At 33.0% G+C, this 14,272-nt stretch overlaps 1 long non-coding RNA gene across 1 annotated transcript; it reads left to right on the top strand.

The window, feature by feature from the left end:
- The first annotated feature begins 373 nt into the window (after positions 1 to 373).
- On the top strand, positions 374 to 4,300 carry LOC104218341 (uncharacterized). Its single transcript, XR_708965.2, has 3 exons — positions 374 to 527; positions 1,293 to 1,392; positions 3,738 to 4,300. It is a non-coding gene; the product is annotated as an uncharacterized lncRNA (long non-coding RNA).
- Positions 4,301 to 14,272: the final 9,972 nt, after the last annotated feature.

The following is a 14,272-nucleotide window of genomic DNA, read 5'->3' as shown; positions in this document are numbered from 1 at the left end:
ACAGCTTTTATACTATTGGGCCCGTGCTGGCACGGGCAATTACCGTCTAGTATAGTTAAAAGTACTACTTTTTCGTCATAACTGTATAACTTTAAATAAGGTATCATTGGTGAAACATGACAATCTAGTAGAGAATTCTTGATATGATCAATATAGGTAAAAGTTCTACTTTTTTGTCTTAACTTTTTATAACAGTAAATGAGGTACTATTGGTGAAACATGATAATCCGGTAATTTGATAGAGTTCCCTACCAAATGATATTTTTCTACTATCTAATAAAGGGGAGTTAGCAAGCACCTGGACGACATGTCTGCCTAGTCTTTATAAGGGTAATATTGTCCTTATGCCTTAATTTGAGAAACGTGACAGACGCAGCGTTCTCTGCATTAAAAGGTTAATACCAAGATTATTACAAATGCAGCGATTTGTACCAATCTAGCAATAGTTCAAAAGCTCCGCTGTCTGTAAATTCCTTGATCTTATCTTTAAAGTTTCGCAAATTTTCCTCTTTGGATCATTGTTTCTTGTGAGTTTTCTTCTTCTCATCTTGTGTTTCACTATTTAATCTTTGATGGCATGTTTGGGCTTTGCTGCACAGAAAGTTTAATGTCTCAATCGCCTTTGTTCTTTAGGTGTTCGAGGCAATTATTGAATGAATTAAGCCTTTTTCTAGATTTCTACTATTGTTTTGGGTTGAATTTCTTGACTGTGGAATAATTGGGTTCAATTCTATAGTCTTGGCAGTAAATAGTTTTTTCCTAGAAGAATATGGTTAGGAGGGGAGCACTGAGATACGTCCAATTTTAACGCTTTGTGTATCAATCTAGCAACATCTGAAAAGTTTAACAATCTTCAAACTCCTTTGTGACTGCGACCTTCTCTCCCCTCGCTCTTCTTGTTGTTAGCTGTACACTTTGCCGAATTTTTCGTTTCGATTATTATTTTCCTGTGAGTTGCTTCTTCTTATCTTTTGTTTCTCTCTGCCATCTTTCATGGGATGCTAGACTTTTGCTGCACAGAAAGTTTAATATGTGGAGTTGTCTTTGCTCTTTAGGTGTTTGAGAAAATTCTTGAATGAATCAGAGTTTTTACTAAATGTTTATTATTTGTTTATCAATTTAATTTCTTGTTCCGCTTGGGAGGAGAACGGGCTGCTAATTTTGATTTTAGATAAATTATGTGCGGTGATAGAACTTAATTTGGTGGGTAATAGATAGAATTTTTAATAGATAGAGTATTCTGTGATATTTTTAAACATCTCATTGAGAACTTCAGATGGAAATATTTACAGGTAAAAAGGAAACTTGAACTGGCATAATTGATGGATTCCAAAGAACCAAACAAGTGCTCATAAATATACAGCTTATTTTTTACTGTACAGCCTCATATAGGTGAATGTCCTCTACTCTTCCTTTTCGTTTTAAGTATGCTGAAGCATCAATTAAAGTGGAACATCTGTGTGGGTTTATTGTACTTAAGTGTTAATTCTATCATATTGAGCCTTATTCCACCAAAAACTTTGTTATAATAGAATTTCCTATGAACTCTACCTGAAGAACTGAATGACCAAAATTTTAACTCCGCCTATATTTCAGTTATACTACAACACAGCAGTCCCAAGCCCCGATAAAGGAGGAGGGTTTATTAATCCACAATCAAACTTGTGTGATTAAGTGTTCATCCATTTGAAATTATCCTTTTCCTCCAAAGTTCTACAAATATCATAAGCTATATATCCATTTTTTGGTTTGTTTGGTTCATCTTTGGAGCTTGAGATGTCAACACAGTATGATTGTTTTCACAATGCAATCTATATATAAGCACTATGAAGAATCTATTTAGTACATGGTTGACTTATTGACTTTCTAATTTTTTCCAATTTCATCGTTACCATTATTTGAGGATATCGTCTATACTTGATAATCTTATTCAATTCTTTCGTTGTGTTGGTTTTTTTCCTCCCAGTTATACACATTATAGCACAACAACCTCCATATGAAGGACTATGTACTCTTGCTACTCCTATTAGTAAGATGCACAGAGTGTGCTTACAAAAATAAAATGAAAAAGTACAATAAGTGTTAATGTAAATGTCCAAGCTGTTCAAATCATTTGACACCATTGCAATTGGACACTTTGCTTACCAAAGGAAATACCTCACGATTTTGGACAGTTGGTTCTGTGGAAGTTTTTTGTCACTATTTTCTACTTAGTATTGACCCTCTGAAGGTAAGAAAGCATACATATTTTTATCTTTATAATTGTGAATGCTTAGGGGATTTGGTGCATGTAATCCTTCAGTAGTTGAGCAAACAGACTTTTAGTGTTCTTAGCTCTGTAATGTTGTCCGCACTATATTATTAACTTTATTCCCGTGGTTCCTAATTGTTCTCCGCTAATTCATACTCTCCCTTTTCTTCCACTTATCTATTTCTTTTTAGTTTTCACATTCTTCCATTTATCTATTACAGAGGCAAACTAGCAAATTTAGTTAAAAAAAATTCAAAATTACAGTAAATAAATGAGTAGATGATGCTGTATTTCTTGGTGTATTATTGTTTACTCTACCGTCACATGTGTTATATGAGCTGGATTTAATGGGCTTGGGTGATCAAGCGCTATTCCTGTTTCGTTTGTCTTTTCTACTGACTTTTCAACCATCAATATATAGGATGCTTGAACCAACTTCCAATGCATATTCTGTCTGAGAATGCTATAGAGGTTGCGCGCTTGCAAGAGTTTAATTCTGAGCCATATATTTTTGGTCCTACCATTACGAAGGCATTCGCTTCTACCATATGGTGCAACTGTATCATTTGCATTCCATTTTTGTTCCTAAGCGGATCTAATATATCTGATTGCATATTTAAACTATTTGCATCCACTTTGTGCCTTTTTCTGTTTTCGTAGATTTGACATTTATAATTTGTTTTCCGTTAAACCATCTCCGACTTGGATAACAGATTGAGCCTGTAAAAGACTAATCTTTTCTTAGATGACACATCTTGCACAATTCTGGACATAGTAAATATGCACAACGCATCAACATGCATTTCAAGTGCTGCCTGTTTTACACACACAGAGCTCTTTCCATTTGCCCGTGTTGGTAGCACACGTCCTCCCCCATTTTTACACATACAGTTTGGTTGCATTTTTTTCTCTTATTTGTGCTTTTGCTCGGTACCAATTCTGTTATTCTTGTTCGTTCTCTAGGTTTTGTTTGCATCTAATTCTTAATTCTGTATTTTTCTTCTCCACTCTCTTACTAGGTGTTTGAGAAAATTTCTCTTTCTGCTTTAGTCCTTTTCCCTCTGATCAAAGCCTCAGCTAAACTTGTGTGTTTCTCGGTTTACTTCGGTTTCTGCGGGTTTGGGTTATAAGTGCTTCTACTGGGTTCTCACTTCTTCTTGTCCTTCTATGACTGCTTGAATGGTTTGCGCTTGACCATATGTGCTTATTATGAATCTTCTTCAGTTTGTTCTCTTTGTCATTTAATTGATGCAAATCCTCGAAGTGCACACTTTGTTCCAAAGTATATTTTTTTGCCTTTAATTTTTTATCAGATGGCTTAAATTGTTAATTTTGTCTCATAAATAAGTGATTCGTAGAATTTTTCCCATATTTACCTTTGTATTTTGGTGTATATACAGTTGGAAAAAAAGTTAATATAGCAAGTGTTATTTTTCAGCACATGTGCCTATGTTTGTAAAATGTTTGCTCCTTTTTCTCTTTGCAGGTACTCCCAGTTATACGTGTGACTACTCTGCTTTACAGTATAAGCTGATTGCAAACTTTTTTGTAAAATTACTTGCATACTTGAACGCGAACATCAGTGGATAAAAGAGGTATGCCTACATCACATTCAGAACAAAAGAACTACCCTAGCCTAGCCTGCACAGTATTTCAGGAATAAAGAGCGCACCCATGAAGCTGGATGATAACTACATCACATACTGGAAAGCACACGCTTGAAATTGGTTAACCACCAACGAGTAGTGGATAAGAGGACCAGGTTGTGTAAAGAAAATAGCAAATAGTCAGACTGTTTTTAAGTAATTTGCCAGAGCTCCCATTTGTTCTGAGAATAACCTTCTTATTCGGACAAAGAGTCCGATCAAAAGGCAATGCCATCTCGCCAACAAATTCCACTAGAGACAGAACAATGAAAATGATAGGAATAATATCGTTTTCTCAATGTAAGTGTGAATTGTTTTAGATGAAAGTGGTAGTGACCATGTGCATTATGTTCCATATTCTGTAAATTTCACTGATTTATCAACCCTCCAAGTTCTAACTCGAGAGCTTTGTGTTGGAACTGAACCGTGATGGCAGCAGGTGTTTGCTGGTGAAAATTTTACCGACTAAAAGGATAAAATTTTCAATTATGAATAGTAGATTATGCATATTTAAGAATTTCGGAGTACCTTGACATTGGGCCCGTGCAGAGCTCGGGCTACACCCCATTAGTGATCAATATAAGAAAAGTTCTACCTTTTTGTTACAACTGTTTGTTTAAGGTACCGTCGGAGAAACATAACAATATGATAGAGTTTGTAGTTACCCAACAAGATAGAATAAAATATAAAATCCTACTATTTTGTCATAACTTGCCTACTATACATCTGATATTCTTTTACACTTTTGTTCGTAATATTAAAATTAGGATAACCTGGTAGATTTTGTGTGTTATGCTACAGGATAGCTAGCTATGTTCAATACAACATGAAGTCTTCCCAGATTGCCTTAACTTTACCGATTTTGATTGCTCTTGCCGCTATCTCTGCCGCTCAACCATAGGATCATTCAAGTAATACATACATACATACATATATATATATATATACATACATACATATATACATATACATACATATATATATATATATATATATAAATTATACAAATCTTATACACTTTTTCGACTGCCAAATGTAAATAATTTCTAGCGTGGGCTAAAATGAAAATAATCCATAATCCTTTTTATTTTAAATCTCCCAATAAAGGGGGGAAGTGCACAGTTAGTAACTAATTAGAATTGTATTTACTCTTTAACAACTGTTTAAAATGTATTTATTCTTTAGCCAGCACTTTAATAAAATTTTTACCTGCCCGGACAAAAATACCCCTGTGCTAGACATGGTGTCCTTAACTTCATGAGTGTTGTGTAAATATTAAGGACAAAGTGTCCTGAATTAGCACCTTCTGTTTTAAACTTTAGGACATCATGTCCTTAACTTCATACGTGGAGTGTAAATGTTAAGGACATGGTGTCCTTAACTTCATGAGTGTTGTGTAAATATTAAGGGCACAATGTCCTTAACTTCATGAGTGTTGTGTAAATATTAAGGGTAAAGTGTCCCTGTATTTGCACTATATGTTGTTAAATTTTAGGACATCCTCAACTTCATATATGCAATGTAAATGTTAAGGACATAGTGTCCTTAATTTCATGAGTGTGCGCAAATATTAAAGACATGGTTCGCTTAATGTCCAAAAGTTAAGGACATTTCAGAAACGTTTATCCTCAATACTAGATTCCTAGTTCAATATTTCAGGATGTTTAGAAAATTATGTCCTAATGTTTACTTGTTTTGCTTAATGTCTAGAAGTTTTCAGAAATTGAATTTGATTCTCGTTTAATCCCCACAAAACAAACTCAAGTAAGGAACACAACTTTCCAATAGCAGTACAAACACATCCCAATAGCTAATTTGATTCAATTTTCACGAAATCAACAAACCCCAGGTGGTCGTCTTCTCCAAAATCGGCTTCGCAAATTTTCGACAAACCCTAGCAAATTAGATCACAAATGGTCCAAATCTGTAGAATCAACTCACAAAGGTGTTTCCTAACAAATATTTTGAACACCCAATTGATTTTATATATCCAAATTTTAAGAGAAGAAACGAAAGTTTTAGTGTCGGAGAGAAGCGAGGGTTTTGAGATTTTGATAATGAAAAAGGGTTGAAAAGAAAAGAGATGAAGAAAGGATAAAAACGTCTATTCATATACATTACTAATAACAAAATAGTGGATATATATGCTTAGCATTGAAATTGCTGGCCAAATACTAAATAGCATCTTAAAAACTGGCCACCCCATGCCATTTCCACCCAAGAAAGTGTCCATGTTAGGAAAAGCTGGTATAGTCCAGGCCCAAATATAGGTCATATACTGTAGGCCCATATATAATTGGGCCATATTAAGTGGTTGTTGAATTGAAGCTTAAAACCCAACCACCCTCCCCCCCCCCCCCACAAAAAAAAAAAGAAAAAGAAAAAAGGAACTTAAGGAAACAGTGGAAATGAAATTGAAAATTGAATTATCTATTGATGATTGATGGTATTTCCAAGCTAACCTCCGAATTTAATTGTCAGAGGGCACATTTTAATTCATACAAAATTTACACAATTTAGGTTTATAAAAGTTATTGATAAGACCCACAACGAGATAGTAGTAACTTGTATTGGTAAACCGCGACTTGGTGACAAATATGAGAAATTTATTATTGGTTACCTGTTGTATTTCTCCCTTTTCAAAAAATAAATTATCAAATTGGTTTGAACATTTTCGTCCAAATTTCTTTTAGTCCTATTTATATAATCCATTCTCCACAATGCATACCGAAAAGTTGTTACCAACTTTAATCTACTAATAAACAATGAAACACTATTATGAGAAATGTTCTAGAAACTTAAATATAATGTCAATGGCCGTTGAATTTTGGATGAAGCCAAAACTATTAAATAATATTAAAGATTAACGTTATTATCACGAGAGAGGACTTTGTTATAACCTTTTAGGTGTATTTGCCACTACTTTATATAAAATTACTAAATTATTTTTTTAAAGGATTAGCTTCCCATATCCTTCTCTCCTATGTGTGTGTTTGTGCAAGTATTTTTTCAAGCATAAGTAGCTAGGTTTCACATTATTCAATTTGGTAAATGTCTTCTTAATTCACATATGGTTTTCTCCTACATCTAAATGTCAACTACCTTCTACCAAAATTTGTCCTACGCTTTCTGGTTGAAAATATGACCTAATAATACCTATGAACAAAACCATGATAATATAAGCTAAGTGCGTCCATATATTTATAAGGAGAGAACAAATAGCACGGGGCTAGTCAGTTTTCGGATTGATAATCGAAAAATAGTCATCGTTTACAAAATCATTGGAAAATAGCCACTATTTTATGCGGAAATAAAATCTGGACAAAAAATACCTTAGTTGAAACAAGAAAAATTTCAGCATAATATGCTGAATTATGGAGCTCCTGACTCATGAGTATAAACTTCTAGCGTATTATGTTGGAACTCCAGCACATTATGAAATTCCAGCATATTATATTAGAATTTCATATGCAAAAAATTCGAACTCTAGCATATTATGCTCTTTTTTTTTTTGGATTTTTAAGAGTGTTTTTGTTCAGATTTTATCTTTATATGAAAAAGTAACTAAATTTTGATTACTTTTGAAATTGTGACTAATTTTCAATTACCAGTTGCAAATCAGGCTATTTATGATTTTTCCCCCTCCTCTTGGAGCCTGTTTGGACATACAATTTTTTTTCCTTTTTTTTCAATTTTTTTTGAAAATAATATTTGGTTATCCCATTCTTACTAATTTTTCCCTTTTCACTTGAAAATCAGTTTCCAAATTTGAAAAACTAGTTCCCGCCAGTTTTTCAATTGAAAATGAGAATTTGCTAGTTTTTAATTTTATAAATTTACCCTATATTTTTAAAATTTATAAAATGATCCCATTAGTTTTTCATCTTTGGCGACTGATGGTGGAACATCGGTCCTAGTTGATACTTGAACTATGCCTACTGGAAGTTTGATTATATGGTTATAACTTATGAGATTATATGGTTATGACTGATGTGGCTATGCCTGCTCTTGCACCTTTTCTGTGTGTTAGTAGAATTAAAAAATGTGATATTGATTTTGCTTCTTTTGTACATTGCAGTAAAGCAGAATATGATAACAGTTAAACAATAGTATTTTGATTGTTTATTTCAAGTAGGATAATCAAATTGGGGTAGTTTTGATATTTTTTACAAGTTATAAGGTATAAATCATGTTTCATGATTTTGAAAAAAAAAGACATCCAAATATGTTGCAAAAATTATAACCAAACACAACTTCATCTTCAATTCAAATTTTAGTGAAATTCCAAATTTGTTTTTTTTTTTTTCGGAATTCATGTCCAAACGCCCACTTAAACGCATTAAAAAAGAAATTGAAATGAATAAAGTAAAAAAGAACCAAAGTCAAATTTGAAATACTCCAAACATTAATTAGTTAATATGGATTGACTACGTACGTTAATCTTAACGTACCTCCACACGTAACATGTAGTTTGTTCTTTGGTAGGGAAGCTTCCAGCTCCTTAATATTTCATTTGTTTCTTTCATCATTTTTCAATTCAAGATTCCATGGCAAAGAAGAAGACAACACCCCCCCCCCCAACCCCAAAGTATTGTATAAGGATGATGTTAGAGAGAGGTTTGAATATATATATATATATATATATATATATATATATAATACGAATATGACCATAATATATATGGTGATGCGTATTATTAATGTTGTAGACATGTTTTTAATTGGAACCTGGGTTGCAAAACACAATATTTGTAATTATATTCGTTGCATAGAACGAATTAGTTGTACATATACGTATGATATGTGAAGCATACAAGGTTATCAATGGCAAAGTTAAAAAATTTCGTTAAAAATATTTAAAATTTTAATATATATGAATAAAAAGTAATAATAGCTAACTTAAGTACGATATAGTTTTTCGACGAAAGATGCTAAATTAACTCTCCTTCACTGAATGTAGTGTATATTACTTCTTAAGAGATGACTAATTAAAATGGTCGTTACGAGATGATTAAATAGCATATCTTAAGTTTACGTGTAGATTGCGTGTGTGTGTGCACATGAATTGTGATAATAGCATGATTTTGCATTCATCACTAAGATTTTATAATGACCTAATTAAGCTTCATCTTTTATGAATCTTTTGACCAATTCTTTTCTTCAACTTAACATTTTTTAACCTTTAATTTCCAATTGAGTGTATCCTTTTTGTAACAAATTTTATTTTAAAAGAAACAAAAATTATCTTGAGTTGGTTAAAACAAGATAGAAAAGTTTGACTTGTGGTAAATTCTTATATCACTAAAAAGTAAAAAAAAAATTAATTGACAAGATAAGATCCGTTATGAATGGAAAAACACGTAAACTAAAAGTTGGTGTAAGTTGGTTTATGAGTACAAAGCAATCATTAGATGCAAAAATGATGAAAAAGGAATACATTTGTTATTAATATTTGTTAGGTATAGTAACTTTAACTAACATGTTCAAGTCCAATACATATGGAGTACAAAATTAATAAGAAAATAAATGTAATGAGATGAATAATTAATGGACTTTTTTCACTTTTAGCTCACATCAGGAATTATTTACATTCGATAGTCAATTTTTTTTTATAAAATTTGTATAAATTTTTTATATAACATACAAAATGTATATATATACAAAAATATATATAATCTTTTGACTATTATTTTGAGAGCGACTATACGATATTATTTCTCATAATTTAATCATAGTAGATAAAGTCCGTACTAGTTGGATGATCAACTGTAGCCATAAGTCTAGAAATGGCTTCTTGCTTAGTAAATTTGTCCTTTTCTTAATCCCCCAAATTTTTATTCGAATTTTACCCGAAAAGTTCAAAAATAAATTTGAAAAAAAAAGTATCATGATATTTTGACATCCACCGATTAATTATTGACTAATTTATATTTCTCTATCTTTATCATACGAAAGGTTTGATTAATTAAAAATAAATCAATCAATCAGAGTCATACACAGTGTTTGGAAAAAATTGTCCAGTAGTAGCAACAACAATATTTGCTAAGAAAATTATTAGCAGTACAAAATAGGGGAGGTCAAAATTAAGCTCCAATCCTAATAAATGACAATATTTTATTACTTATAGATGGGACCCCTTCCTCGAGATTTCTCTTTTCTAAATTTGTTATCTACACATTTATAGTTGGACCACACTATAATTTAGAAAAAGTCATTGCACTGTCACAATAAAGTTATCTCCGTCTAATCTATAGGTCACAAGTTCGAGCCGTGAAAGTAGTTATTAATGTTTGTATTACGAGAAGTTGTCTACAACACATTTTTTAGCGTGCAGACCTTCTCTTAACCATACGTGAATATATATATAGGATACCTTGTGCACCGAACTGCCATTTTTTTTAATTCCGCTGCAACAATTTTTTTTTTAATATTTGCTGTGGCAGCCATGCATATTTTATTGATTTGCGTATTCACATAATTATAAGTGACATTATATTAATATAATTTTAAGTGGTGTCTAATTCAAATTTAATGGTCCCATAAAGACAATCATCTCCTTAATAGTCTATTCTAAGTCAAATCTTTCTTTTCCATGCAAGTCTTGGCAATATCTTTCGTCCAATCAAAATTTAGGCATATTCAACTCTATAATTTCCAAAAATTACCATCTTAAAATATCTTTGTTATAAAAATAATTGTATTGTGAATGTTCATTTAATACTCCGTTATAGATAATCTTCCTGAAGAAGATTATCAATTTAGTACTCCATTGAAGTTTATCTACAAGCAGCTGTTGCAGGCAGGTTGCAAGCAACTGAATGAAATAATTTGCAGCAGCTTCTTATTAAACATGCAGGTTGCAAACAGCTCATGCAGACAGCTGATAAGCAGTTGAAGAAAAGCCTTGCAGCTGCTTCCTTTCTTCTATACATAGATGAGTTTTCAGTTCATTATGTACGTCAGTTTGAAAGTTGAATAATACATCAACCTCTCTCTCTACTTCTCCTCGGTTTCTTTACTTTAAAGTCTTTATTTTATAACACGTTATCAGCATGAGACTCTGCCATCTCGAGCAAATACTTTGAAAGTATCAAAGGTACGAACTTTCTTTTTGTAAATAATGTCAAATCTTTCTAAACGTAAATTTGTAGTATTGGATATATCGGACAAAAGCTACGTGTCTTGGGTGCTTGATGTTGAAATTCATCTTGATATGATGGGTCTAGCAGACACCATCAAAGATAAGTTATGCGTTTTACTTGCTATGTATGCTACTGCCATTAAAATAAAATAAAAAAGGTACTTAGGAACCTAGTAAGTGAGCCATAATCATTGGACGAGATTCTGGAGCATTTTATGAATTTGAAAACACTATAATTTATATATCTTTATGTTCTATTTTTCACTTATTCGTTTTCGAATTAAGATTTGAATTTTACTTCAGAAGAGTAATATTGCATAGGAAACTATAAAGTGGGTGACATTGTTAGATCCACTTATACTCCAGTAGAGTTTTCAAGAAATATACAACCACCAGAAGTGGTTATGTTTCGTATATCTCATTGTAACTAAATTTTTGTTAACCACCAGAAGTGGTATATGCCTATGGCCACCAGAAGTGATAATTTAGGCTTTCTATGGTTACAATTGAAGATAAGCTAGAGAAATATTCTTTATAGTACATGCTTGCCTCGATTTGCTCCTGAAGTAGCACTGTCGTAAAAGAGCTTCTAAGACATTACACAATTTGTGAGATTAATGCGCGTTCAGATAATTATGTTCTGTTCCCTGAAGGATGAGAACTTTTGATAAATATTAATCTATTTCCTGAAGTGAATGTGACAATATTAATAAAGCTCGTAAATATGAGTGCGCTATTAATGTAAATATAATACAATTCACCTCCAGAAGAGGTAATATGATTGAGGGAATATATACTCGATATTTCGTATTTTAAGTTTGCTCATGAAGAAGTAAAACAATTGAATTCTTCTCCTGAAGCAAGAAAATATTCTGAAAGTGTGTCTTTCTGTACTTAAACAAAATAATAAGCTATTCAAAGTTATTTTTGAAGCACATTTTCATTCCCTGGAGTGAATGAAGAAATACCACAACTCACCTTCTGAAGAGGTAGAATAACAAAGGATATAAATATCATTTTTGTGGTATAAAGATCATAGTCGCACGTACTTGTTATACGTAAAACATCTTGGATAATTTTATTAAGTATCATTCTAAGGCAAAAGCATTCTTGTAGAATGTTTTCTGCTACAACCACATTAATATATTATGGTTAGTTATCGAGTTCCCCGAAGGAAATAACAACTCGTGTATCTATCCCTAAAGGATGTAATGACTATGTGGTTACCGTTTTGATATAAAATATTCAGATGTTAATGGCGTTTCTCCCTGAAGGAGACATTTGTCACAAAATTGGCGAACTATCTAAGAAATATTTGGTAGTACAAAATTTATCATTTTCAGACCGACAAGACAACACACAAAACGTAATATTTAACCGCGCTATACATATTGACTTTTTCTGAAACGAAATAGCTTTTTCGCAGTCGGTCAGCTTTTCAGACCGATAAAACAACACACAAAATGTAGTATTTAACCGCGCTATACATATTGATTTTTATGAAACGAAACAACTTTTTCGCAGTCGGTCAGCTTTTCAGACCGACAAGACAACACACAAAAAGTAGTATTTAACTGCGCTATACATATTGACTTTTTCTGAAACGAAACAGCTTTGTCTTGATTTATCCTTTTGTTATCCTTTATTTTCATGTATGTTGCTTTAGTTATGGTTGTTGTGCTTTTTTCTCTTCGAATATTATTTTATGAAATTTCAATCTTCATATTGTCTTCTTTACTAATACCAATAAGTTGAATGTTAGAACTATCATATCATCATCCCAATTCAAAAGGTAATGTAAAAAAATAAGATGTAACAAGACTGTGGAACATAATTTTATTTGATAGATATTGCAACATAAACAAGTACAGACACTTATTACAAAAAATATTACGAAAACAAAACACTAGGTGTATCCTTGATAGTTGACTACATTAGACGAACTTGCACCAGGAGCTGGATTACCACCGCCACCAAGACCAGCTGAAGGACATTTACAACGGTCGTGTCCTGTTTGCGAGCATATGCCATATTTACGCGCATAAACGGTATCACCAACATCCATTTGATTATATATATGTGTTCTCTTTTGCACTTGTAGCTTGCACAAATAGTCCTTGTTACACAACATTTTAAATAGTTCCGGCGGCCAATAATGCTCAGAACCCAATGGCTGCAACTGCCCACTATATGTGTTTACGTATGCAGCAACACTGTATTGCCTATCAACATAGTTGGTTGCCCCTAAACCAACTTGTTGAAAGCACGTCATGGCATGTGCGCACGACATGTGATAGATGGTCCATTTCCTACATGAACACAACCTGCTGACTTTATTCACAGTTTGTAGATTATTTCCCCGGTGTCCGCGGATAGCGGTGCGAACTTCAAAAATACCCCGATCATGATCATACTGTAAAAATAAATGCCAATGTGCCCGCCACCTGTATTTCTCAAATCTTCTCAATGGTATTGGCATAAATTAAACACCACTGTCCATTAATTCTAATGCAGCTCTATGCCTTTCAACAAACCTCTCCACAATCCATTTGAATGTCATCCGGACCATGGCAGTGACAGGAAATCCACGTGCAGACTTCAATAAGCCGTTGAATGACTCCGACACATTTGTAGTCAGGGCTCCCTATCGTCTGCCACCATCAACATGCAATGTCCACTTGTGAAGCTCATATCCCATCATCCAATTATAGGCTCTTTCGTCTAACTACCGGATCGCTTCCATGCGCCTCGTGAATTTGTACTGCTGGTGATCAGTTGCAGCCATCCATATTAAATCATGAAAGGCCTTGTCGGGATATTTCTTCTAGAAATTGGCCTTCAGATGCCTCACACAGTAACGATGGTATGCATAGGGTTCCTGCCATTCAGGCAAATGCCGTACAAAACTTAAAATACCATCATGCCGATCAGATATTAGACAAATACCTGAACACTATTTGACAACATGCTGCTTCAAGTGGTTCAAAAAAAACGTCTACATCTCTTCGCTTTCATTGGCACAAATGGCAAAAGCTAGTGAAAATATTTGTCCGTTGGCATCTACTGCAACTGCGATCAAAAGCTTAATATCATGCTTTCCATAGACATGAGTACTGTCTATGGAAATTACCGGACAACAATGCACAAAACCATCAATTGCTGGTTTAAATGACCAGAACACATAGTTGAAAATATATTCCGGTATTCCTGGACTCCGCTCATGCCTCCATTCAA

The sequence above is a fragment of the Nicotiana sylvestris genome, chromosome 7 (genome assembly GCF_000393655.2).
Source record: "Nicotiana sylvestris chromosome 7, ASM39365v2, whole genome shotgun sequence".
Lineage (NCBI taxonomy): Eukaryota > Viridiplantae > Streptophyta > Magnoliopsida > Solanales > Solanaceae > Nicotiana > Nicotiana sylvestris.
This window is presented reverse-complemented; position numbering and strand designations above follow the sequence as displayed.